General features: G+C 45.0%; 12 non-coding genes across 12 annotated transcripts; all 12 read right to left on the bottom strand.

Moving 5' to 3' along the window:
- Nucleotides 1–321: 321 nt before the first annotated feature.
- LOC134075574 (U2 spliceosomal RNA) lies at nucleotides 322–512 on the bottom strand. The gene has a single exon (XR_009938314.1). It is a non-coding gene; the product is annotated as a U2 spliceosomal RNA (small nuclear RNA).
- Nucleotides 513–989: 477 nt separating this feature from the next.
- Nucleotides 990–1,180, bottom strand: LOC134075563 (U2 spliceosomal RNA). The gene has a single exon (XR_009938303.1). It is a non-coding gene; the product is annotated as a U2 spliceosomal RNA (small nuclear RNA).
- Nucleotides 1,181–1,656: 476 nt separating this feature from the next.
- Nucleotides 1,657–1,847, bottom strand: LOC134075550 (U2 spliceosomal RNA). The gene has a single exon (XR_009938292.1). It is a non-coding gene; the product is annotated as a U2 spliceosomal RNA (small nuclear RNA).
- Nucleotides 1,848–2,324: 477 nt separating this feature from the next.
- LOC134075538 (U2 spliceosomal RNA) lies at nucleotides 2,325–2,515 on the bottom strand. Its single transcript, XR_009938281.1, has one exon. It is a non-coding gene; the product is annotated as a U2 spliceosomal RNA (small nuclear RNA).
- Nucleotides 2,516–2,992: 477 nt separating this feature from the next.
- On the bottom strand, nucleotides 2,993–3,183 carry LOC134075526 (U2 spliceosomal RNA). Its single transcript, XR_009938270.1, has one exon. It is a non-coding gene; the product is annotated as a U2 spliceosomal RNA (small nuclear RNA).
- Nucleotides 3,184–3,660: 477 nt separating this feature from the next.
- LOC134075514 (U2 spliceosomal RNA) lies at nucleotides 3,661–3,851 on the bottom strand. The gene has a single exon (XR_009938258.1). It is a non-coding gene; the product is annotated as a U2 spliceosomal RNA (small nuclear RNA).
- A 477-nt stretch (nucleotides 3,852–4,328) lies between these two features.
- LOC134075502 (U2 spliceosomal RNA) lies at nucleotides 4,329–4,519 on the bottom strand. Its single transcript, XR_009938247.1, has one exon. It is a non-coding gene; the product is annotated as a U2 spliceosomal RNA (small nuclear RNA).
- A 477-nt stretch (nucleotides 4,520–4,996) lies between these two features.
- LOC134075490 (U2 spliceosomal RNA) lies at nucleotides 4,997–5,187 on the bottom strand. Its single transcript, XR_009938236.1, has one exon. It is a non-coding gene; the product is annotated as a U2 spliceosomal RNA (small nuclear RNA).
- A 477-nt stretch (nucleotides 5,188–5,664) lies between these two features.
- Nucleotides 5,665–5,855, bottom strand: LOC134075479 (U2 spliceosomal RNA). Its single transcript, XR_009938225.1, has one exon. It is a non-coding gene; the product is annotated as a U2 spliceosomal RNA (small nuclear RNA).
- A 477-nt stretch (nucleotides 5,856–6,332) lies between these two features.
- LOC134075468 (U2 spliceosomal RNA) lies at nucleotides 6,333–6,523 on the bottom strand. The gene has a single exon (XR_009938214.1). It is a non-coding gene; the product is annotated as a U2 spliceosomal RNA (small nuclear RNA).
- Nucleotides 6,524–7,000: 477 nt separating this feature from the next.
- LOC134075456 (U2 spliceosomal RNA) lies at nucleotides 7,001–7,191 on the bottom strand. The gene has a single exon (XR_009938202.1). It is a non-coding gene; the product is annotated as a U2 spliceosomal RNA (small nuclear RNA).
- A 477-nt stretch (nucleotides 7,192–7,668) lies between these two features.
- LOC134075443 (U2 spliceosomal RNA) lies at nucleotides 7,669–7,859 on the bottom strand. The gene has a single exon (XR_009938190.1). It is a non-coding gene; the product is annotated as a U2 spliceosomal RNA (small nuclear RNA).
- Nucleotides 7,860–20,216: the final 12,357 nt, after the last annotated feature.

The following is a 20,216-nucleotide window of genomic DNA, read 5'->3' as shown; positions in this document are numbered from 1 at the left end:
ATTTCCTAGGAGACAGCAGACGAGAGAGTTAGTTCCACAGACAGACAGACAGACAGACAGACAGACAGACAGACAGACAGACAGACAGACAGACAGACAGACAGACAGACAGACAGACAGACAAATAAATACATACATCATTTTTTAAAAAAAAAAAAAAAAAAAAAAAAAAAGAGAAAAAGAGCGGGAAAACGCAACAGCGGGCGAAAAGGGAGGTAGAGACCTGGGAGAGAGGGTTCTTGTGTTCTTGTGTTCTTGGGTTCTTGGGTTCTTGGGTTCTTGGGTTCTTGGGTTCTTGGGTTCTTTTCTTCAACATTCAAAGAGATGTGCACCGTTCCTGGAGTCACTGCAATACCAGGTCGATGCGTGGAGCGGACGGAGCAAGCCCCTCTTCCGTCTCCCTGTTCCAAAAATCAGATTAATATATAGTCCTCGGGTAGAGGACGTATCAGATATTAAACTGATAAGAACAGATACTACACTTGATCTTAGCCAAAAGGCCGAGAAGCGATACCCCTCGACCGTACGGGGTCCGGCGTCCCCCCGGGCGACTCACCAGACGCCGGTACTCCGCGGAGGGGCGGGGCAAGAGAAGAACGCTGACCGCCGGATGACCGCCGGACTCGGGCGAGAGGCCTCGTGGCCTGGTCTGGCGTCTGCGCAGTCGGATTTCCTAGGAGACAGCAGACGAGAGAGTTAGTTCCACAGACAGACAGACAGACAGACAGACAGACAGACAGACAGACAGACAGACAGACAGACAGACAGACAGACAGACAGACAGACAGACAAATAAATACATACATCATTTTTTAAAAAAAAAAAAAAAAAAAAAAAAAAAGAGAAAAAGAGCGGGAAAACGCAACAGCGGGCGAAAAGGGAGGTAGAGACCTGGGAGAGAGGGTTCTTGTGTTCTTGTGTTCTTGGGTTCTTGGGTTCTTGGGTTCTTGGGTTCTTGGGTTCTTGGGTTCTTTTCTTCAACATTCAAAGAGATGTGCACCGTTCCTGGAGTCACTGCAATACCAGGTCGATGCGTGGAGCGGACGGAGCAAGCCCCTCTTCCGTCTCCCTGTTCCAAAAATCAGATTAATATATAGTCCTCGGGTAGAGGACGTATCAGATATTAAACTGATAAGAACAGATACTACACTTGATCTTAGCCAAAAGGCCGAGAAGCGATACCCCTCGACCGTACGGGGTCCGGCGTCCCCCCGGGCGACTCACCAGACGCCGGTACTCCGCGGAGGGGCGGGGCAAGAGAAGAACGCTGACCGCCGGATGACCGCCGGACTCGGGCGAGAGGCCTCGTGGCCTGGTCTGGCGTCTGCGCAGTCGGATTTCCTAGGAGACAGCAGACGAGAGAGTTAGTTCCACAGACAGACAGACAGACAGACAGACAGACAGACAGACAGACAGACAGACAGACAGACAGACAGACAGACAGACAGACAGACAGACAAATAAATACATACATCATTTTTTAAAAAAAAAAAAAAAAAAAAAAAAAAGAGAAAAAGAGCGGGAAAACGCAACAGCGGGCGAAAAGGGAGGTAGAGACCTGGGAGAGAGGGTTCTTGTGTTCTTGTGTTCTTGGGTTCTTGGGTTCTTGGGTTCTTGGGTTCTTGGGTTCTTGGGTTCTTTTCTTCAACATTCAAAGAGATGTGCACCGTTCCTGGAGTCACTGCAATACCAGGTCGATGCGTGGAGCGGACGGAGCAAGCCCCTCTTCCGTCTCCCTGTTCCAAAAATCAGATTAATATATAGTCCTCGGGTAGAGGACGTATCAGATATTAAACTGATAAGAACAGATACTACACTTGATCTTAGCCAAAAGGCCGAGAAGCGATACCCCTCGACCGTACGGGGTCCGGCGTCCCCCCGGGCGACTCACCAGACGCCGGTACTCCGCGGAGGGGCGGGGCAAGAGAAGAACGCTGACCGCCGGATGACCGCCGGACTCGGGCGAGAGGCCTCGTGGCCTGGTCTGGCGTCTGCGCAGTCGGATTTCCTAGGAGACAGCAGACGAGAGAGTTAGTTCCACAGACAGACAGACAGACAGACAGACAGACAGACAGACAGACAGACAGACAGACAGACAGACAGACAGACAGACAGACAGACAGACAAATAAATACATACATCATTTTTTAAAAAAAAAAAAAAAAAAAAAAAAAAAGAGAAAAAGAGCGGGAAAACGCAACAGCGGGCGAAAAGGGAGGTAGAGACCTGGGAGAGAGGGTTCTTGTGTTCTTGTGTTCTTGGGTTCTTGGGTTCTTGGGTTCTTGGGTTCTTGGGTTCTTGGGTTCTTTTCTTCAACATTCAAAGAGATGTGCACCGTTCCTGGAGTCACTGCAATACCAGGTCGATGCGTGGAGCGGACGGAGCAAGCCCCTCTTCCGTCTCCCTGTTCCAAAAATCAGATTAATATATAGTCCTCGGGTAGAGGACGTATCAGATATTAAACTGATAAGAACAGATACTACACTTGATCTTAGCCAAAAGGCCGAGAAGCGATACCCCTCGACCGTACGGGGTCCGGCGTCCCCCCGGGCGACTCACCAGACGCCGGTACTCCGCGGAGGGGCGGGGCAAGAGAAGAACGCTGACCGCCGGATGACCGCCGGACTCGGGCGAGAGGCCTCGTGGCCTGGTCTGGCGTCTGCGCAGTCGGATTTCCTAGGAGACAGCAGACGAGAGAGTTAGTTCCACAGACAGACAGACAGACAGACAGACAGACAGACAGACAGACAGACAGACAGACAGACAGACAGACAGACAGACAGACAGACAGACAAATAAATACATACATCATTTTTTAAAAAAAAAAAAAAAAAAAAAAAAAAAGAGAAAAAGAGCGGGAAAACGCAACAGCGGGCGAAAAGGGAGGTAGAGACCTGGGAGAGAGGGTTCTTGTGTTCTTGTGTTCTTGGGTTCTTGGGTTCTTGGGTTCTTGGGTTCTTGGGTTCTTGGGTTCTTTTCTTCAACATTCAAAGAGATGTGCACCGTTCCTGGAGTCACTGCAATACCAGGTCGATGCGTGGAGCGGACGGAGCAAGCCCCTCTTCCGTCTCCCTGTTCCAAAAATCAGATTAATATATAGTCCTCGGGTAGAGGACGTATCAGATATTAAACTGATAAGAACAGATACTACACTTGATCTTAGCCAAAAGGCCGAGAAGCGATACCCCTCGACCGTACGGGGTCCGGCGTCCCCCCGGGCGACTCACCAGACGCCGGTACTCCGCGGAGGGGCGGGGCAAGAGAAGAACGCTGACCGCCGGATGACCGCCGGACTCGGGCGAGAGGCCTCGTGGCCTGGTCTGGCGTCTGCGCAGTCGGATTTCCTAGGAGACAGCAGACGAGAGAGTTAGTTCCACAGACAGACAGACAGACAGACAGACAGACAGACAGACAGACAGACAGACAGACAGACAGACAGACAGACAGACAGACAGACAGACAAATAAATACATACATCATTTTTTAAAAAAAAAAAAAAAAAAAAAAAAAAAGAGAAAAAGAGCGGGAAAACGCAACAGCGGGCGAAAAGGGAGGTAGAGACCTGGGAGAGAGGGTTCTTGTGTTCTTGTGTTCTTGGGTTCTTGGGTTCTTGGGTTCTTGGGTTCTTGGGTTCTTGGGTTCTTTTCTTCAACATTCAAAGAGATGTGCACCGTTCCTGGAGTCACTGCAATACCAGGTCGATGCGTGGAGCGGACGGAGCAAGCCCCTCTTCCGTCTCCCTGTTCCAAAAATCAGATTAATATATAGTCCTCGGGTAGAGGACGTATCAGATATTAAACTGATAAGAACAGATACTACACTTGATCTTAGCCAAAAGGCCGAGAAGCGATACCCCTCGACCGTACGGGGTCCGGCGTCCCCCCGGGCGACTCACCAGACGCCGGTACTCCGCGGAGGGGCGGGGCAAGAGAAGAACGCTGACCGCCGGATGACCGCCGGACTCGGGCGAGAGGCCTCGTGGCCTGGTCTGGCGTCTGCGCAGTCGGATTTCCTAGGAGACAGCAGACGAGAGAGTTAGTTCCACAGACAGACAGACAGACAGACAGACAGACAGACAGACAGACAGACAGACAGACAGACAGACAGACAGACAGACAGACAGACAGACAAATAAATACATACATCATTTTTTAAAAAAAAAAAAAAAAAAAAAAAAAAAGAGAAAAAGAGCGGGAAAACGCAACAGCGGGCGAAAAGGGAGGTAGAGACCTGGGAGAGAGGGTTCTTGTGTTCTTGTGTTCTTGGGTTCTTGGGTTCTTGGGTTCTTGGGTTCTTGGGTTCTTGGGTTCTTTTCTTCAACATTCAAAGAGATGTGCACCGTTCCTGGAGTCACTGCAATACCAGGTCGATGCGTGGAGCGGACGGAGCAAGCCCCTCTTCCGTCTCCCTGTTCCAAAAATCAGATTAATATATAGTCCTCGGGTAGAGGACGTATCAGATATTAAACTGATAAGAACAGATACTACACTTGATCTTAGCCAAAAGGCCGAGAAGCGATACCCCTCGACCGTACGGGGTCCGGCGTCCCCCCGGGCGACTCACCAGACGCCGGTACTCCGCGGAGGGGCGGGGCAAGAGAAGAACGCTGACCGCCGGATGACCGCCGGACTCGGGCGAGAGGCCTCGTGGCCTGGTCTGGCGTCTGCGCAGTCGGATTTCCTAGGAGACAGCAGACGAGAGAGTTAGTTCCACAGACAGACAGACAGACAGACAGACAGACAGACAGACAGACAGACAGACAGACAGACAGACAGACAGACAGACAGACAGACAGACAAATAAATACATACATCATTTTTTAAAAAAAAAAAAAAAAAAAAAAAAAAAGAGAAAAAGAGCGGGAAAACGCAACAGCGGGCGAAAAGGGAGGTAGAGACCTGGGAGAGAGGGTTCTTGTGTTCTTGTGTTCTTGGGTTCTTGGGTTCTTGGGTTCTTGGGTTCTTGGGTTCTTGGGTTCTTTTCTTCAACATTCAAAGAGATGTGCACCGTTCCTGGAGTCACTGCAATACCAGGTCGATGCGTGGAGCGGACGGAGCAAGCCCCTCTTCCGTCTCCCTGTTCCAAAAATCAGATTAATATATAGTCCTCGGGTAGAGGACGTATCAGATATTAAACTGATAAGAACAGATACTACACTTGATCTTAGCCAAAAGGCCGAGAAGCGATACCCCTCGACCGTACGGGGTCCGGCGTCCCCCCGGGCGACTCACCAGACGCCGGTACTCCGCGGAGGGGCGGGGCAAGAGAAGAACGCTGACCGCCGGATGACCGCCGGACTCGGGCGAGAGGCCTCGTGGCCTGGTCTGGCGTCTGCGCAGTCGGATTTCCTAGGAGACAGCAGACGAGAGAGTTAGTTCCACAGACAGACAGACAGACAGACAGACAGACAGACAGACAGACAGACAGACAGACAGACAGACAGACAGACAGACAGACAGACAGACAAATAAATACATACATCATTTTTTAAAAAAAAAAAAAAAAAAAAAAAAAAAGAGAAAAAGAGCGGGAAAACGCAACAGCGGGCGAAAAGGGAGGTAGAGACCTGGGAGAGAGGGTTCTTGTGTTCTTGTGTTCTTGGGTTCTTGGGTTCTTGGGTTCTTGGGTTCTTGGGTTCTTGGGTTCTTTTCTTCAACATTCAAAGAGATGTGCACCGTTCCTGGAGTCACTGCAATACCAGGTCGATGCGTGGAGCGGACGGAGCAAGCCCCTCTTCCGTCTCCCTGTTCCAAAAATCAGATTAATATATAGTCCTCGGGTAGAGGACGTATCAGATATTAAACTGATAAGAACAGATACTACACTTGATCTTAGCCAAAAGGCCGAGAAGCGATACCCCTCGACCGTACGGGGTCCGGCGTCCCCCCGGGCGACTCACCAGACGCCGGTACTCCGCGGAGGGGCGGGGCAAGAGAAGAACGCTGACCGCCGGATGACCGCCGGACTCGGGCGAGAGGCCTCGTGGCCTGGTCTGGCGTCTGCGCAGTCGGATTTCCTAGGAGACAGCAGACGAGAGAGTTAGTTCCACAGACAGACAGACAGACAGACAGACAGACAGACAGACAGACAGACAGACAGACAGACAGACAGACAGACAGACAGACAGACAGACAAATAAATACATACATCATTTTTTAAAAAAAAAAAAAAAAAAAAAAAAAAAGAGAAAAAGAGCGGGAAAACGCAACAGCGGGCGAAAAGGGAGGTAGAGACCTGGGAGAGAGGGTTCTTGTGTTCTTGTGTTCTTGGGTTCTTGGGTTCTTGGGTTCTTGGGTTCTTGGGTTCTTGGGTTCTTTTCTTCAACATTCAAAGAGATGTGCACCGTTCCTGGAGTCACTGCAATACCAGGTCGATGCGTGGAGCGGACGGAGCAAGCCCCTCTTCCGTCTCCCTGTTCCAAAAATCAGATTAATATATAGTCCTCGGGTAGAGGACGTATCAGATATTAAACTGATAAGAACAGATACTACACTTGATCTTAGCCAAAAGGCCGAGAAGCGATACCCCTCGACCGTACGGGGTCCGGCGTCCCCCCGGGCGACTCACCAGACGCCGGTACTCCGCGGAGGGGCGGGGCAAGAGAAGAACGCTGACCGCCGGATGACCGCCGGACTCGGGCGAGAGGCCTCGTGGCCTGGTCTGGCGTCTGCGCAGTCGGATTTCCTAGGAGACAGCAGACGAGAGAGTTAGTTCCACAGACAGACAGACAGACAGACAGACAGACAGACAGACAGACAGACAGACAGACAGACAGACAGACAGACAGACAGACAGACAGACAAATAAATACATACATCATTTTTTAAAAAAAAAAAAAAAAAAAAAAAAAAAGAGAAAAAGAGCGGGAAAACGCAACAGCGGGCGAAAAGGGAGGTAGAGACCTGGGAGAGAGGGTTCTTGTGTTCTTGTGTTCTTGGGTTCTTGGGTTCTTGGGTTCTTGGGTTCTTGGGTTCTTGGGTTCTTTTCTTCAACATTCAAAGAGATGTGCACCGTTCCTGGAGTCACTGCAATACCAGGTCGATGCGTGGAGCGGACGGAGCAAGCCCCTCTTCCGTCTCCCTGTTCCAAAAATCAGATTAATATATAGTCCTCGGGTAGAGGACGTATCAGATATTAAACTGATAAGAACAGATACTACACTTGATCTTAGCCAAAAGGCCGAGAAGCGATACCCCTCGACCGTACGGGGTCCGGCGTCCCCCCGGGCGACTCACCAGACGCCGGTACTCCGCGGAGGGGCGGGGCAAGAGAAGAACGCTGACCGCCGGATGACCGCCGGACTCGGGCGAGAGGCCTCGTGGCCTGGTCTGGCGTCTGCGCAGTCGGATTTCCTAGGAGACAGCAGACGAGAGAGTTAGTTCCACAGACAGACAGACAGACAGACAGACAGACAGACAGACAGACAGACAGACAGACAGACAGACAGACAGACAGACAGACAGACAGACAAATAAATACATACATCATTTTTTAAAAAAAAAAAAAAAAAAAAAAAAAAAGAGAAAAAGAGCGGGAAAACGCAACAGCGGGCGAAAAGGGAGGTAGAGACCTGGGAGAGAGGGTTCTTGTGTTCTTGTGTTCTTGGGTTCTTGGGTTCTTGGGTTCTTGGGTTCTTGGGTTCTTGGGTTCTTTTCTTCAACATTCAAAGAGATGTGCACCGTTCCTGGAGTCACTGCAATACCAGGTCGATGCGTGGAGCGGACGGAGCAAGCCCCTCTTCCGTCTCCCTGTTCCAAAAATCAGATTAATATATAGTCCTCGGGTAGAGGACGTATCAGATATTAAACTGATAAGAACAGATACTACACTTGATCTTAGCCAAAAGGCCGAGAAGCGATACCCCTCGACCGTACGGGGTCCGGCGTCCCCCCGGGCGACTCACCAGACGCCGGTACTCCGCGGAGGGGCGGGGCAAGAGAAGAACGCTGACCGCCGGATGACCGCCGGACTCGGGCGAGAGGCCTCGTGGCCTGGTCTGGCGTCTGCGCAGTCGGATTTCCTAGGAGACAGCAGACGAGAGAGTTAGTTCCACAGACAGACAGACAGACAGACAGACAGACAGACAGACAGACAGACAGACAGACAAATAAATACATACATCATTTTTTAAAAAAAAAAAAAAAAAAAAAAAAAAAGAGAAAAAGAGCGGGAAAACGCAACAGCGGGCGAAAAGGGAGGTAGAGACCTGGGAGAGAGGGTTCTTGTGTTCTTGTGTTCTTGGGTTCTTGGGTTCTTGGGTTCTACTGAGGGAAAATGGTTATTTGCTGAGTGAAGGTCTGCGATAACAAGCAGAGGACATACACGAACATAATGTTTCACAGAATTCCAAAACCAGTGGAACAAAGAAATATTTTGCTTGCTGCCCTCGGCATTCCTGCAACAACACCATTGGATAAAATCAATCGATATCGTGTTTGCGATGAGCATAATCTTCTAACCGGAGGACTAGGAAGAGAAAATGCAGTAGCCTATGCTGCGAGAAAGATGCTGTTACATCTGAAGGATACAGCCGTCCCATCCATTTTCAGTACAGAGGCAGAACAGTGTTTATCATCCATGCCAGAAGTATAATTTCCATCCTTCCTTAGGTTATGATTGCTAACGTTATAACTGTATTGACGGAAGTTGAGGGTTTTCAGGTGCTGCGTGGTGTCTTTGCGCCTGCCAGCAGTGCTATGCCCGAAACTAGTTCCAAATCTAAATTGGTCTAGTAAATCCCTTCGTGTTAATTTGCATTGATATTTGTACTCAATGTGAATGTTGTACAGGTTACGAGAAATAATTAAAACAAATATTTTCCAACGACATGCTAGCTGGACACTTTGGAATACAGCGACTACGCTAAGATAAAGCTAACCGGGCCGTTTCTAGATTAGAACAGTGGCTTTGGCTCACTCATCCAACTCTAGGGACTGCGGGGAGTGACCCAATTTCACCTGGGGGTGGCGTATTCTTTTCAACAAAACGGTAGAATTAGCAGAATCAATGTCAGCACAAGACTCCTCGCTGCACGCCGCCATTGTTGTTTGAATCAGTCACTTCGGCGCTACGTCACATTTATGAAATCCCCTCCGGCGATCCTGATTGGTTCATTATTTTTTGCTCCCTTGAAGGACTTTGCATTGCCCTCGAGCCCAGACCCTAGTGTGGAGTAGAGATGCGCGGATGGCGGTTACAGCCGCGGTCTCCGCGGTTAAACCGCGGATCGGGCGGATGACGTGAAGAAATATAATATTCTAATTAAATGCGGGCGGGTGGCGGTTGAAATAATCAAATGAAAAAAATATATACATTGTCAAATTGTGTTAGGTACATCCGGAAAAAAAAACAGCACACTTTCAAATAGTCAAATTTTCATCAGGCAGTAATTTGGCCTATTTGCATCTATGCAATGCTGCTCTGTTTAGGCTTATCAGAGATGGCAGCGCAGGCGAAGGTGGTACGTGACAAATTGAAAAAGGGAGAACTAAAAACCAAGGAAAAAGAAGGTCGGAAAAGTGCTGCCTGGAATAAATTTTATGAAGTGGTCAATCAGGATGGCACCAGTGCAGGCTATGTCATTTGCAAAACCTGCGAAGCTGTTTATGTGCATGACAGTCACAAGACGGGTACGTCTAACATGGTGCATCACATGTGTGCTAAACCCCAAACCTCCACGAACACATTGACATGTTTCGTTCGTAGAGATCCAAACAGAGTACCACAGGATGTAAAATCCAAGCTGACAGATGCATGTGTGGACCTGTGCACTATTGATATCCGACCGTTTGATATAGTATCTGTTAAAGGATTCCACCAAGTGGCCCAGACGCTGATTGACATAGGAGCTAAGTTCGGTTCCGTTGATGCTGGTGCTATCTTACCCCATAGGCAAACTGTGTGCGATCGCGCAAAGAAACAGGCTTCCACTGATAAGCAGAAACTTTCGGAGGCCATACAGGAAGCTCTAAGCAGCAACAGTGGTATTGCCGTAACCACAGATATGTGGACGGATGAATTTAAAAAGAGATCATACACAGTCCTTACGTGTCATTACATCTTTCAGTGGAGGCTGGAAAACCGCATTTTGGCAACGGTGGAATTTGACCCTACATTGAAAAAAAACAGTGAAAACCTACACGAGCAGATAACCAGTGTGTTAACGTCCTACGGAATACAGACTGACAAAATAGTGTTTGTCAGTGACCAGGGCTCGAACATAAAGGCCGCACTCCGGTCCTACCACTGGATTCCGTGCTCCGCACACATCCTTAACACAGTACTGAGACATACTTTCTGTACAAAGGGTTACTCCGAGTCCGATGACATTGAAGATGTAGTGGACATGATCAATTACTGCAAAGAGCTCGTTGCATACCTGAAGAGAACCGGTGCGATCGCCAGCCTAAAGCACACCGTGAATCAAGAATGTGATGTGCGATGGAATAGTAAAGTTACTATGTTGGAATCAATACAGAAACAATACCAAGACATAAGAGAGCTGCTAGAGAAGAGAGACCAAGAACATTGCCTTGATGGAATCCACCAGGATCAACTCACACACTTGATCGACTTTCTCACCCTTTTCAAGTTAGCAATCAGCGAGCTTGAAGGAGAACATTACCCAACCATTCACATGATGTTGCTCTGGTTTGTCAAGCTCAAAAAACACTGCGAGTCCAAGTTTGGAGACCCACCTTACATGAAAAGTCTCCGCTCTCGTGCGTCTGCCCTTCTTGATGAGAAGATGTGCCCTACTGCTACTCATAAAATTGCCACTTTTCTCCACCCGAAATTTAAGTCCCTGAAAATGCTGGTAGAAGAGGACAGACGAGAAGTGATTAGGCAAGTTTGCGAACTTCTACCAGAGGAAGGCGTCCGTCTCAGTCATGATGGAGAGGGAAGCAACCCTGTCAACGAGCCCATGGCAGCAACAGAGCAAGGTGCCGAAGGTGGGTCGATGCTTTGCCTAGGCTATTAAGTTTAATTAGGCTATTTTTATTGATTAGTGTAAATTATTGTCTATGTAGTAGGCCTACCAACATGGATCAATATTAGATTTCTTCGGTATTTTGTAGGTATTGCTGATGGCGCACTAACGAAAAAGCCAAGGATTGACTTCACGGAATGGGAGGAGGATACAATAATTGTGGATGAAGTAGAGGAGTATTCCTCTACAAACTTCCATATAGATGGAAAATCTACTTTCCTTTTGGGAGAAACAAGGCCATTCATTCACACGAGTACAGCACCTTGCTAAGAGAATGTTATGCATCCCAGCAACAAGTGCTGCGAGCGAACGCTCCTTCAGTGCAGCAGGGCGCGTAATAGAGGCCAGGCGCTCTCGCCTGAATCCTGACACTGTAGATGCTATTTTATTCCTGCATAATGCTAAGAAGAATTCTCAGTAGACCTAAGGTCTGGCATATTAAACCAATTAGCCTACGTTACCTAGGCTACAAAAAAACCCTTAAGCTTTTGAGTTCGGTCAGCTGAATAAGTTTGATGGTTACGTTCATATAGCCTATGTGCGACTGTGCATATTTCATTATAAACATACAGTATAAAGTTTGTGGGGATGATCTAAAGTCCATAGGCTATTTGGGGCATAGACTTGTCCGTTTGACCCTCCACACATCTATTTGCCTAGGCTATATAGGCCAAGGCCACTAAGTTAGTACGTTGCTGACATTTCCTTGGAGTGATCTATACAGGCAATTTAACCTGGTCAGAATGAATGTTTGTTCAATATGTTATTAAGTTTTGTGTGTGTGATAGCCTTACAATGCCTTAAGCCGTAAGACTTACGATGCACATGTAGCCTATATGTTTTGCAAAACAGGTGGTATAGGCCTATGCCTACATTAGGATATTTATTTATCCTATTTTTATTCCTGTATTTGGCACATAAAATAGGCATTGTCTAGAGATATGAATAAAGGTTCATCTGTGTCGCGGAATTTGTGTTTTCCGATGTTTTATGAGCAACCGCTCTCACGCGCGCACACAGACACTAAAGGTAATAAAAAGTTTAAATTAAGTAGCCAGCATTTTCTCTGCAATAAATAAGTAAAATAGGCTACAGTGCAAGTTGACCAATGATTCATCTCCCATGTCGCGTCACGTTGCAGCGCTTTGGTAGGCCAGATAGACAGATAGATAGATAGATAGATAGATAGATAGATACTTAATTGATCCCCAGGGGAAATTCACGGTACATAGGCATAAATTCATAAAATTCATAGGCAATAAATTAAATAAACTTTATTATTTTGTTATTTTGTTTCGATATTAGTTATATATAGAACAGCCAGTCATTGTAGCCTACCATTCAGGGAATAGCCTATGCATTTAAAAGAGAGACAGATTATGGAGTGATATGACATCGGGCAAATGGCAGCGTGAGAAGTTCAGAACGCAAGAGCTAAACTTCTACAAGTAACATCCACAGCAAAAAAAAAAGAAGAAGAAGGAAAGAAAAAATGGTCGGAAAACTTTGACCATTAGATGTGTAAGGCAAGCAGGCGTCAGCGTTTCTTTAATATCGTTGGCGTTTCTTTAATATCTATAGTTTGTTTCGATCGGCCTGCTGGTATAATTTTAATTGCGCTGTCTGTCTGAAAAAGACGCGCTCTCAAGTGCAATAGCCATTAATTAGTATGCTAAATAGCAGCATGTTGACATTATGTGCCAAATTGCGTTTTTATTGCAATAATAAAATTGTATGCTACAGGCTGATGTGCGTTTTATTTGGAGACTGTTTCACGAGACAGAGACAGAGTTCGCTGCTGACATTCTGTGGATAGGCTTCAACACAGCCAATGTAGGACTTTAGACTTTCTAGCCTCGTGTCAGCAGCGCCTTGCATCACCCATTGACCTTAAAACAACCAGCGGATGGCGGGCGGCCCATCCGCGCATCTCTAGTGTGGAGCTCAGCGAAACACCTCTGGTGGAGCATGGCAGAACTACAAGGGTCTGGCGAGAGTCAGGCTATTGAAATGTATCATGGCTAGATGATAATGATGTCTTAAAAGCATGAATAATATCTAGGCTATTTGCCAAATACTCGCTGTATATTTGCCGTGAGAACAGTTGCTCTAAGGATATAGCCTTTGCTTTTGCTCCGCTGCTCCAAGCAGTCAGCAGATAAAAGATGGTCGTAAAAAATATAAACTATGTCCTAACCGCAATGCGAGCAAACATTAACGATACAATTAGTTTAATTCAATTGTTGTGTCCTGATTGCAAACAACACGGGCAGCGCGATGTTTTGAGAGAACGTTTATTGCTGGCATACTACGGTTTCTGTTTTCTCTCTGTCACTCGCTTTGCTCTGTTATTTTGAATGAGAAATATGACTCAATAAAATGGCATATTTAACGGATTCACTTCCCCCGATGCAATGCTATAATTTGATCATGAAATACATGTTGTAGGCCCACGCAACAGTTGCTGGTTAGCCTACACAGATAACCTGACAGACTATGCGTAGCGTTTCAAGGTGGAACAATGCGCTGCATCAAAACGAACCATTGCCGAAGTTCAAATTCACGATGGCATGGAATGTTTTATTTGTCAAAGAATAACCGAACGACCAAACTCCTCATAGCCTAGCCTACTCACGACTGTAAGAGAGTTACTGAAACTAAGTAACTTTAACAATAGAACAGGGTATCTGCACATTTTTGATCAACAGATTTAATGACTTTTAAGACCTTTTTAAGAACTCTAAGAATAAAGGTCCACAGCAAAAAAATATATGAAAACTACACTCTTGACTGATCAGCTTACCAAAGCACATTTGTATTCGAGTGACAGTGCAAATAGTGCAAATAGTCAGGCAACTGCCTTCTCAATACCAAAACAATACTGCTGTAAATAACATACAATCAGGGCGTAAACAAATCAAGTTGCAAATGACTAGTTAAACATAGGGCTCCAGACTTTTTTGCGTTGGTTGCACTGGTGCGCCTAATTTTTGTTTAGGTGCACCAGCACAAAATTTAGGTGCACCCACATTTTTCATTGCATCACCTTTAACGCCAAAAGGTCACCTTTGTATCGCTCTCCTTTCAATGTGTATTTTTTAAACAATAAGGTGTAGAAAAAGCTTGTCTTTATTTGAAACACAATATATAAAGAATATGTGTGTGTGTACATATAAATATTTTTTATTCTCTTTATATTTTCTACATCCTGAAATTTCTGACATTCATGACAGCACACTTTATGCAGATTGTAGCCTACCATTCGTATTACAACTAGGCCTACCTCTTTAATTCAGCTGTCTGGTAAAGCCTCAAAATATTGTAAGTTTCAAGGTAGGGTATTACCAGAGCCCGTCTACGGATTCTCTGGTAATACTTTACATACATTACTCTGGTGTCCTTGGAACAGGCCCTTTTGAGTCTTGGAGTTGATCAGTCAACTAGAATGCAAGAGTTTTAATCAAATGTGCAGCATGCTAATGATGCTGACCGGATTTCATAATAATTTAGCTAGTCGTCTTTTATGCGTCATTGCTTTTCACGATTGTGAATGTTTTATTAAATGTGCATATATCAAGGGGTGGGTGTCCATTGAGCGCACACACGAGAGAGAGAGAGAGAGAGAGAGAGAGAGAGAGAGAGAGAGAGAGAGAGAGATAGAGAGAGAGAAAGTGGGTCAAGGCGAGGGGGTTTACTTCTATACTATAAGTTGCACGCATAGTCTACACATAGGTGTCAAACTCAAGGCCCGCGGGCCAATTGCGGCCCGCCACCTCATTTCATATGGCCCGCGAGAGCGAGAGACATGGACACTGAAACTTGAAGATGCAACACACATTGTAAAACGCTTTACACACTAATAAACATGTCAACTGTTGTTTTCTCTGGAATTGATTTGTTTGACATTGGTGGTAATGGATTTCCAGATGTATGGACAAGCTACATTTTACATGAATAGCTAATCAATTCAATTATTATGTCCCCTTTGATTTCAGATTTTTAGCATGAGAAATACAAATGATTTAAGTTTCCACTGTGGTATAAATCAAACATGTAGATTTTTATTCACATAATTACTAGGCTGTTGCCTTTTCTATCCAGTATATGGCAGTCCAGGATAAGATATAGAGCCTACAGACTGACAAGTTAGAAGACGTTGTAATGTAATGCTGCAACAAATGCTTTCTTTGTTTACATTTCAAAGACATTAGGTAACGCAGTTCATCGATGTTTGATGTTTCAAGGTTTGTCAGGTTAGAAGAAATGTGCAATTTCATACTGCAATCAATGCTTTTTTGTGAAAACGGTAGTTCCTTGTGGCATCAAAGGTAGGTAAACACAGTGTATCAATGTTTGTTTAAATTACAAAAACGATAGATAACGCAGTGCATCGATGTTTGGTGGCTAGCTGGGTAGGCTACTTCTATGTTTCAAGCTTTGACAGGTAAGTAGCTTGCAATCAAATACTGCAACAAATGCTTTCTTTGAGAAATTGAAAACGTTCTCACGACGAAAACGGTAGGTAAATACAGTGTATCAGTGTTTGAAATTACAAAAAAGGTAACATTGCATCGTTGTTTGGTGGCTAGCTGGGTAGGCTTATTGATGATTTAATATTTAATAATATTTAATAATGTTTTCTTAGTTTAATTCACAAATCCAGTAGGTAAAACAGTATGCTTATCTACGTGTTGTGGTAGCTAGTAGTCGGCTAGCCGGCTACTTTAATATTTTCAAAGACGCTCGCGCGTTCCTGTACGTTGGGTCCTTCAACAGAAATCAGTAAACTCAGGCGAATTATCGAACAGCAAACAACATTCTGACCAATGAAATTGTATAATGTTAATGTGTAATGGCTAATAGACCAATCAGAATGTGTTTGATGACGCGCCATGCAGATCAGGTACCCACACCTGGAATACGTCAATAGAATGTGTTACTTTTTAATATGTCGGATGGTGGGGTACGCAGCCAAGTCAGGGTGTAGAAGATGGCTCATGGGGGGAATGTTTGGGACACTGATCCAGGTTACTGTTAAATTGCACAAAACAAAGGTGGAAGGATTGCTTTTTTCATGAACATGGCCTAAAATAGCTAAATCATCATATAACCCAATGGACTAATTATTTGTTCTATGTTTGGGTTTGATGGAGCCTGTTTAAAAAACGTTCACTACCAAACTTCACCGATTAGCATTAAGCTGGGCATACACTGTGCGTTTTTTGGCCCATTTTGCCACGATTTTTGAGTCGTGCGACTATTTTGGGGATCGGGCCGAATTTTGGCTCAGTCGTGCGTCTCGCATCGTGTAGTATACGTGGGGTAACGAGAAGCGATTACCACCTCACGACCACCTCCCGATCGATCGGGAGAATATCAAACTTGTTTGAAATCCTGGTCGCCCCTCGTGAGTCTATCGTACTGCTGAAGCACTGTTTGAGCCGATTTACCTCAACCTGTCACACTACACATGCGCGAACACAGATACGGACAACAAAACAAACGGTGTTGCCATAGTCTGCTTATTTTAAGTGACTTGGGCTTGATTTTGTGTGAAGTTGCTATAGTTGCACTCAGCGCCTACACTACACAGGGGGCATTTTGAACATAGCTATGCAGCTGAGTCGACTCTCACTGTAGGCTCCTCTATGACCACCCCAGAAATGTAAAAGGGGTTCGGGAAGGGGATGCTATAGCCTTTTGGGGTTGTATGTTTATTATGGCTTATTTTCAGAGACCTGCTGCGTATTTCTCCTCACGTGACCTGGCAACACTGAAAGCAATTAGACAACACGGAGCCGCATGGCAGCACAGCTGATAAAGTTCCAGATAAAAGAGTCCGACGAGTTGCGATATGGACGTATAGTGTGAGCAGTCAAATCGCATCCGACCATCGGATCGTGTAGTGTGAGAACAGGAATCGTGAGCTGCCCCTGCGAATTCACTCGTACAGTATGAGCAGCAGCAGAATACCGCGATTGAAAAAATCGCACAGTGTATGTCCAGCTTTAAGCTTTGTGTCTTTAGAAAACCAGTCATGTTTTTGAATGGTCGTGCATCATTCCCTCAGTTTGCCTTGAGATGGGAGAAATACGGATTTCAAAGTTGGACTTCCTGCTTTCAATGACGTAAAAATCATCATTTTACATAATTGAAAGTCATATTCATGGGTTTCATTGAAATCCGTATTTCTCCCATCTCAAGGCAAACTGAGGAAATGATGCATGACCATTCAAAAACATGGTTTTCTAAAGATACAAAGCTTAATGCTAATCGGTGAAGTATACCTTTAGGAAATGACAGGGGCTTGTATTGTGTTAAAAACATTCTCAATGTATAACTTTAATTTTGTGCAACTGGGTCATTCCGTGTCAAATCACCCAGTGCCGGAAAGTGACCCTCTCCGAAAAAATCTGAAATAAATCACAGGTGTTTGTAGACTAGACCTATGCACAAATCTGAAATAGTATACCTGGATCACTAATGGTTTAAAATCTACAGCCCTTTGAAGCTTCAAGTTATTTTAAGCATTGTGATGAACATTCCTTTTTGGTCAACTTGCAACGTTATTGGTTCTTTTGGTATTTCACACACATCAGTGAAACTACGTGAATGGAAGCACATTTTCCTGTTGAATTAAGAAATCTAATCAGATGAGACGTGTCTTGTGTAATTTCCCCTCTGCAAAGCTCTGAAAATGGCTATAAATTCATTATGTGAAAAGACATCACTTTTGAAGGCTTCTCATTCGAAAGGTACGTGCCACAAATTTCATCAGGTTTTTTTCCCACTCATATATGGACTATAAGGTCATGTCCATGCATCAACTTTGGTTGTAATTGTTGTCATATTGTCAGAGCATTTTGTTTTAATTGGGCTTTTTGAAAATCAAGCCCAATTAAAACAAAATGCTCTGACAATATGACAACAATTACAACCAAAGTTGATGCATGGACATTTTTGTGCTATCATTTCACCATGTGGACAGTTAACAGGATTTTTTTAAATTTTACCATATCGCATTCTGTATGTGAGGATCATCTGTCCAACATTTGGGCTTGTTGCTGAGTTTCTTTATTGGAGATATGATTTTTGGAAAATATTCTCTATAAATCCACTGAACTTGCATTGGATCTGCAGTACCACTTTGCACCACATGGGGTGCTCTTTTAATACAATGGAAGTCAATGGAAGAGTAAGAGATTCACTTGTTTGCTGCACATATCCAATCTAAACACACATTTTATGGTTCATAGTTGAATTGCTCCAAGTAATGATTGCAACATGAACAACATACTACTCATAAATAAATGTTATTTAGAGAAAATAAGCGGAAACTGTTACACACCGAACCGCGCGCGTGCGTGCGTGTGTGTGTGCGTGCGTGTGTGCGTCTGGGAGGAAGCCTGAGGAAGGGCTGTTGGCCCGAAACGTCACAATGTGGTGAATAAAAGAAAGAAAGAAATAATATTGGAGCCTTAGTGTGCAGACTTTTTTGTTCTTTTTACTGTTGCCTTTTTTGAGTCCAGCACCTACTTTAAAACACTCAGATGTGCGCACCCGCTTCTACACTATGTGTGCACACATAACAGTGCAAGGGATGTAGACAAACAAACAAAAAAAATAACAATAAGAACGACTACAATGTCAAGCTGATGGAAAGGAGCAATCTTACTTTTACATTTGATTGTGGTGTTATTTTTACCAGAATTGACTCTCAATCTCCATTGTCTACCATCATATCAAGGAAAATGGGCTCACAAAAGCTTAGAGTAACAACTGCTTTGGCAACATTCTGTTGTTCAGGGTCACTGCTTTTTCTTTCCAATACATTTTCTCATTCAACCATGTCATCATCTGCTTTATCCTGCCATCGACTGATGATAAACTGTATATTCTCAACAATAAGTGGGCAAAAAAGAGGTGATGACAGCTCCTCACACACTGTTCACAGACTGGAGGGTCTACACTCACCCTTGCATTCCTAAACCCCTGCCATGTCCAATACAATACAAATGCCTACATGTATGATTCAACAACATGCTGACTAGGAGAATAAGCAGTATCTGAAATCATACCTCCTCTGGAGATCCCAGGTGATGTGTGGTCAGTTGGTCCTCATAGCAGTAGATCCAGGGGGGAAGGCCATATGAAGTGATGTAACCAGCAGCAGCATTCACACCTCTGAGCAGCACTGAAATCAACAGGTCACAATTAAACTGCCACCTCCCTCAAAGAGCTGAAGAACCCCCCACCCCCATCCATCACCTGCACACAAACACAGAGCATAATCTCCTTTGAAGTGAGAGAGTGTTTCTACAGGGATGTAATGTTTGTGATTTTATTAACAGTGAAAGGATGTAAGAATGAACAACCACAGTAATAAAAGCGATGTGAAGTTGATGGATTTTGTAGAGGCAAATTAGGTGCATAAGCAACGTCTTGGGCAACCTTCCCTGTTAATAAGTATTCATGGGCTTCATCAGGTCCCTTTCCACAGGTGTATTAATCAAGCACCATGCAGTCTGCATTGATAATCAAGGTGCTTGATTGTATACACCTGTGGAAAGGGACCTGATGAAATCCATGAATTTCCTATTCTCCCCGATACGTAGCAGCTAACGTTAGCTGGAACCAAACCAATACGCAAAAGAGTAGCTGCTACTCTTGAAATGCGCGCGCAGATTCGTCTGGTTTGCAGGCTTGTTAGCCATGCTAATTCCAGGTGCTCACCGTTCAGTTTAGCTAATGCAAATAACAATCACTATGTCCACTGTTCCCACATTCTTGAACGTTAACATTTTATCTATATCAAATTATTTTATGTTCAAATAATTCAAGGAAGCAACAATAAAACAGTTAGAAAACATGCTAACACCTGCCGTTAATTACCCTCCGTCTAGGTAACGTTAGCCATACTGTTTGACCGTAATCTGTCCAACTTTACAAAGAGTAAGGAACAGATGAAAACCTAACATTAACTCTCCTTATGATCTTACACGCGTAACATATTATTATGTAATTTATAACTTGGGCCACATAACTGCTTGCACTTACCGTAAGCGGTGGAAAAGGGCTCTGCTTTTCAAAACTTGCATGTGATGATCATCATCTGCCCAGGAAGTAAGGGTGGTGCCTTGGGACAAGTGCACATCGTTACCTGCCGGCAGAGTTCGTTTCCGGACATTCTCTGCTCCCAGTTAGCTAAAAATAACAAAAAGAAAGA

Source organism: Sardina pilchardus, chromosome 2, assembly GCF_963854185.1.
Source record: "Sardina pilchardus chromosome 2, fSarPil1.1, whole genome shotgun sequence".
NCBI classification, from domain to species: Eukaryota; Metazoa; Chordata; class Actinopteri; order Clupeiformes; family Clupeidae; genus Sardina; species Sardina pilchardus.
This window is presented reverse-complemented; position numbering and strand designations above follow the sequence as displayed.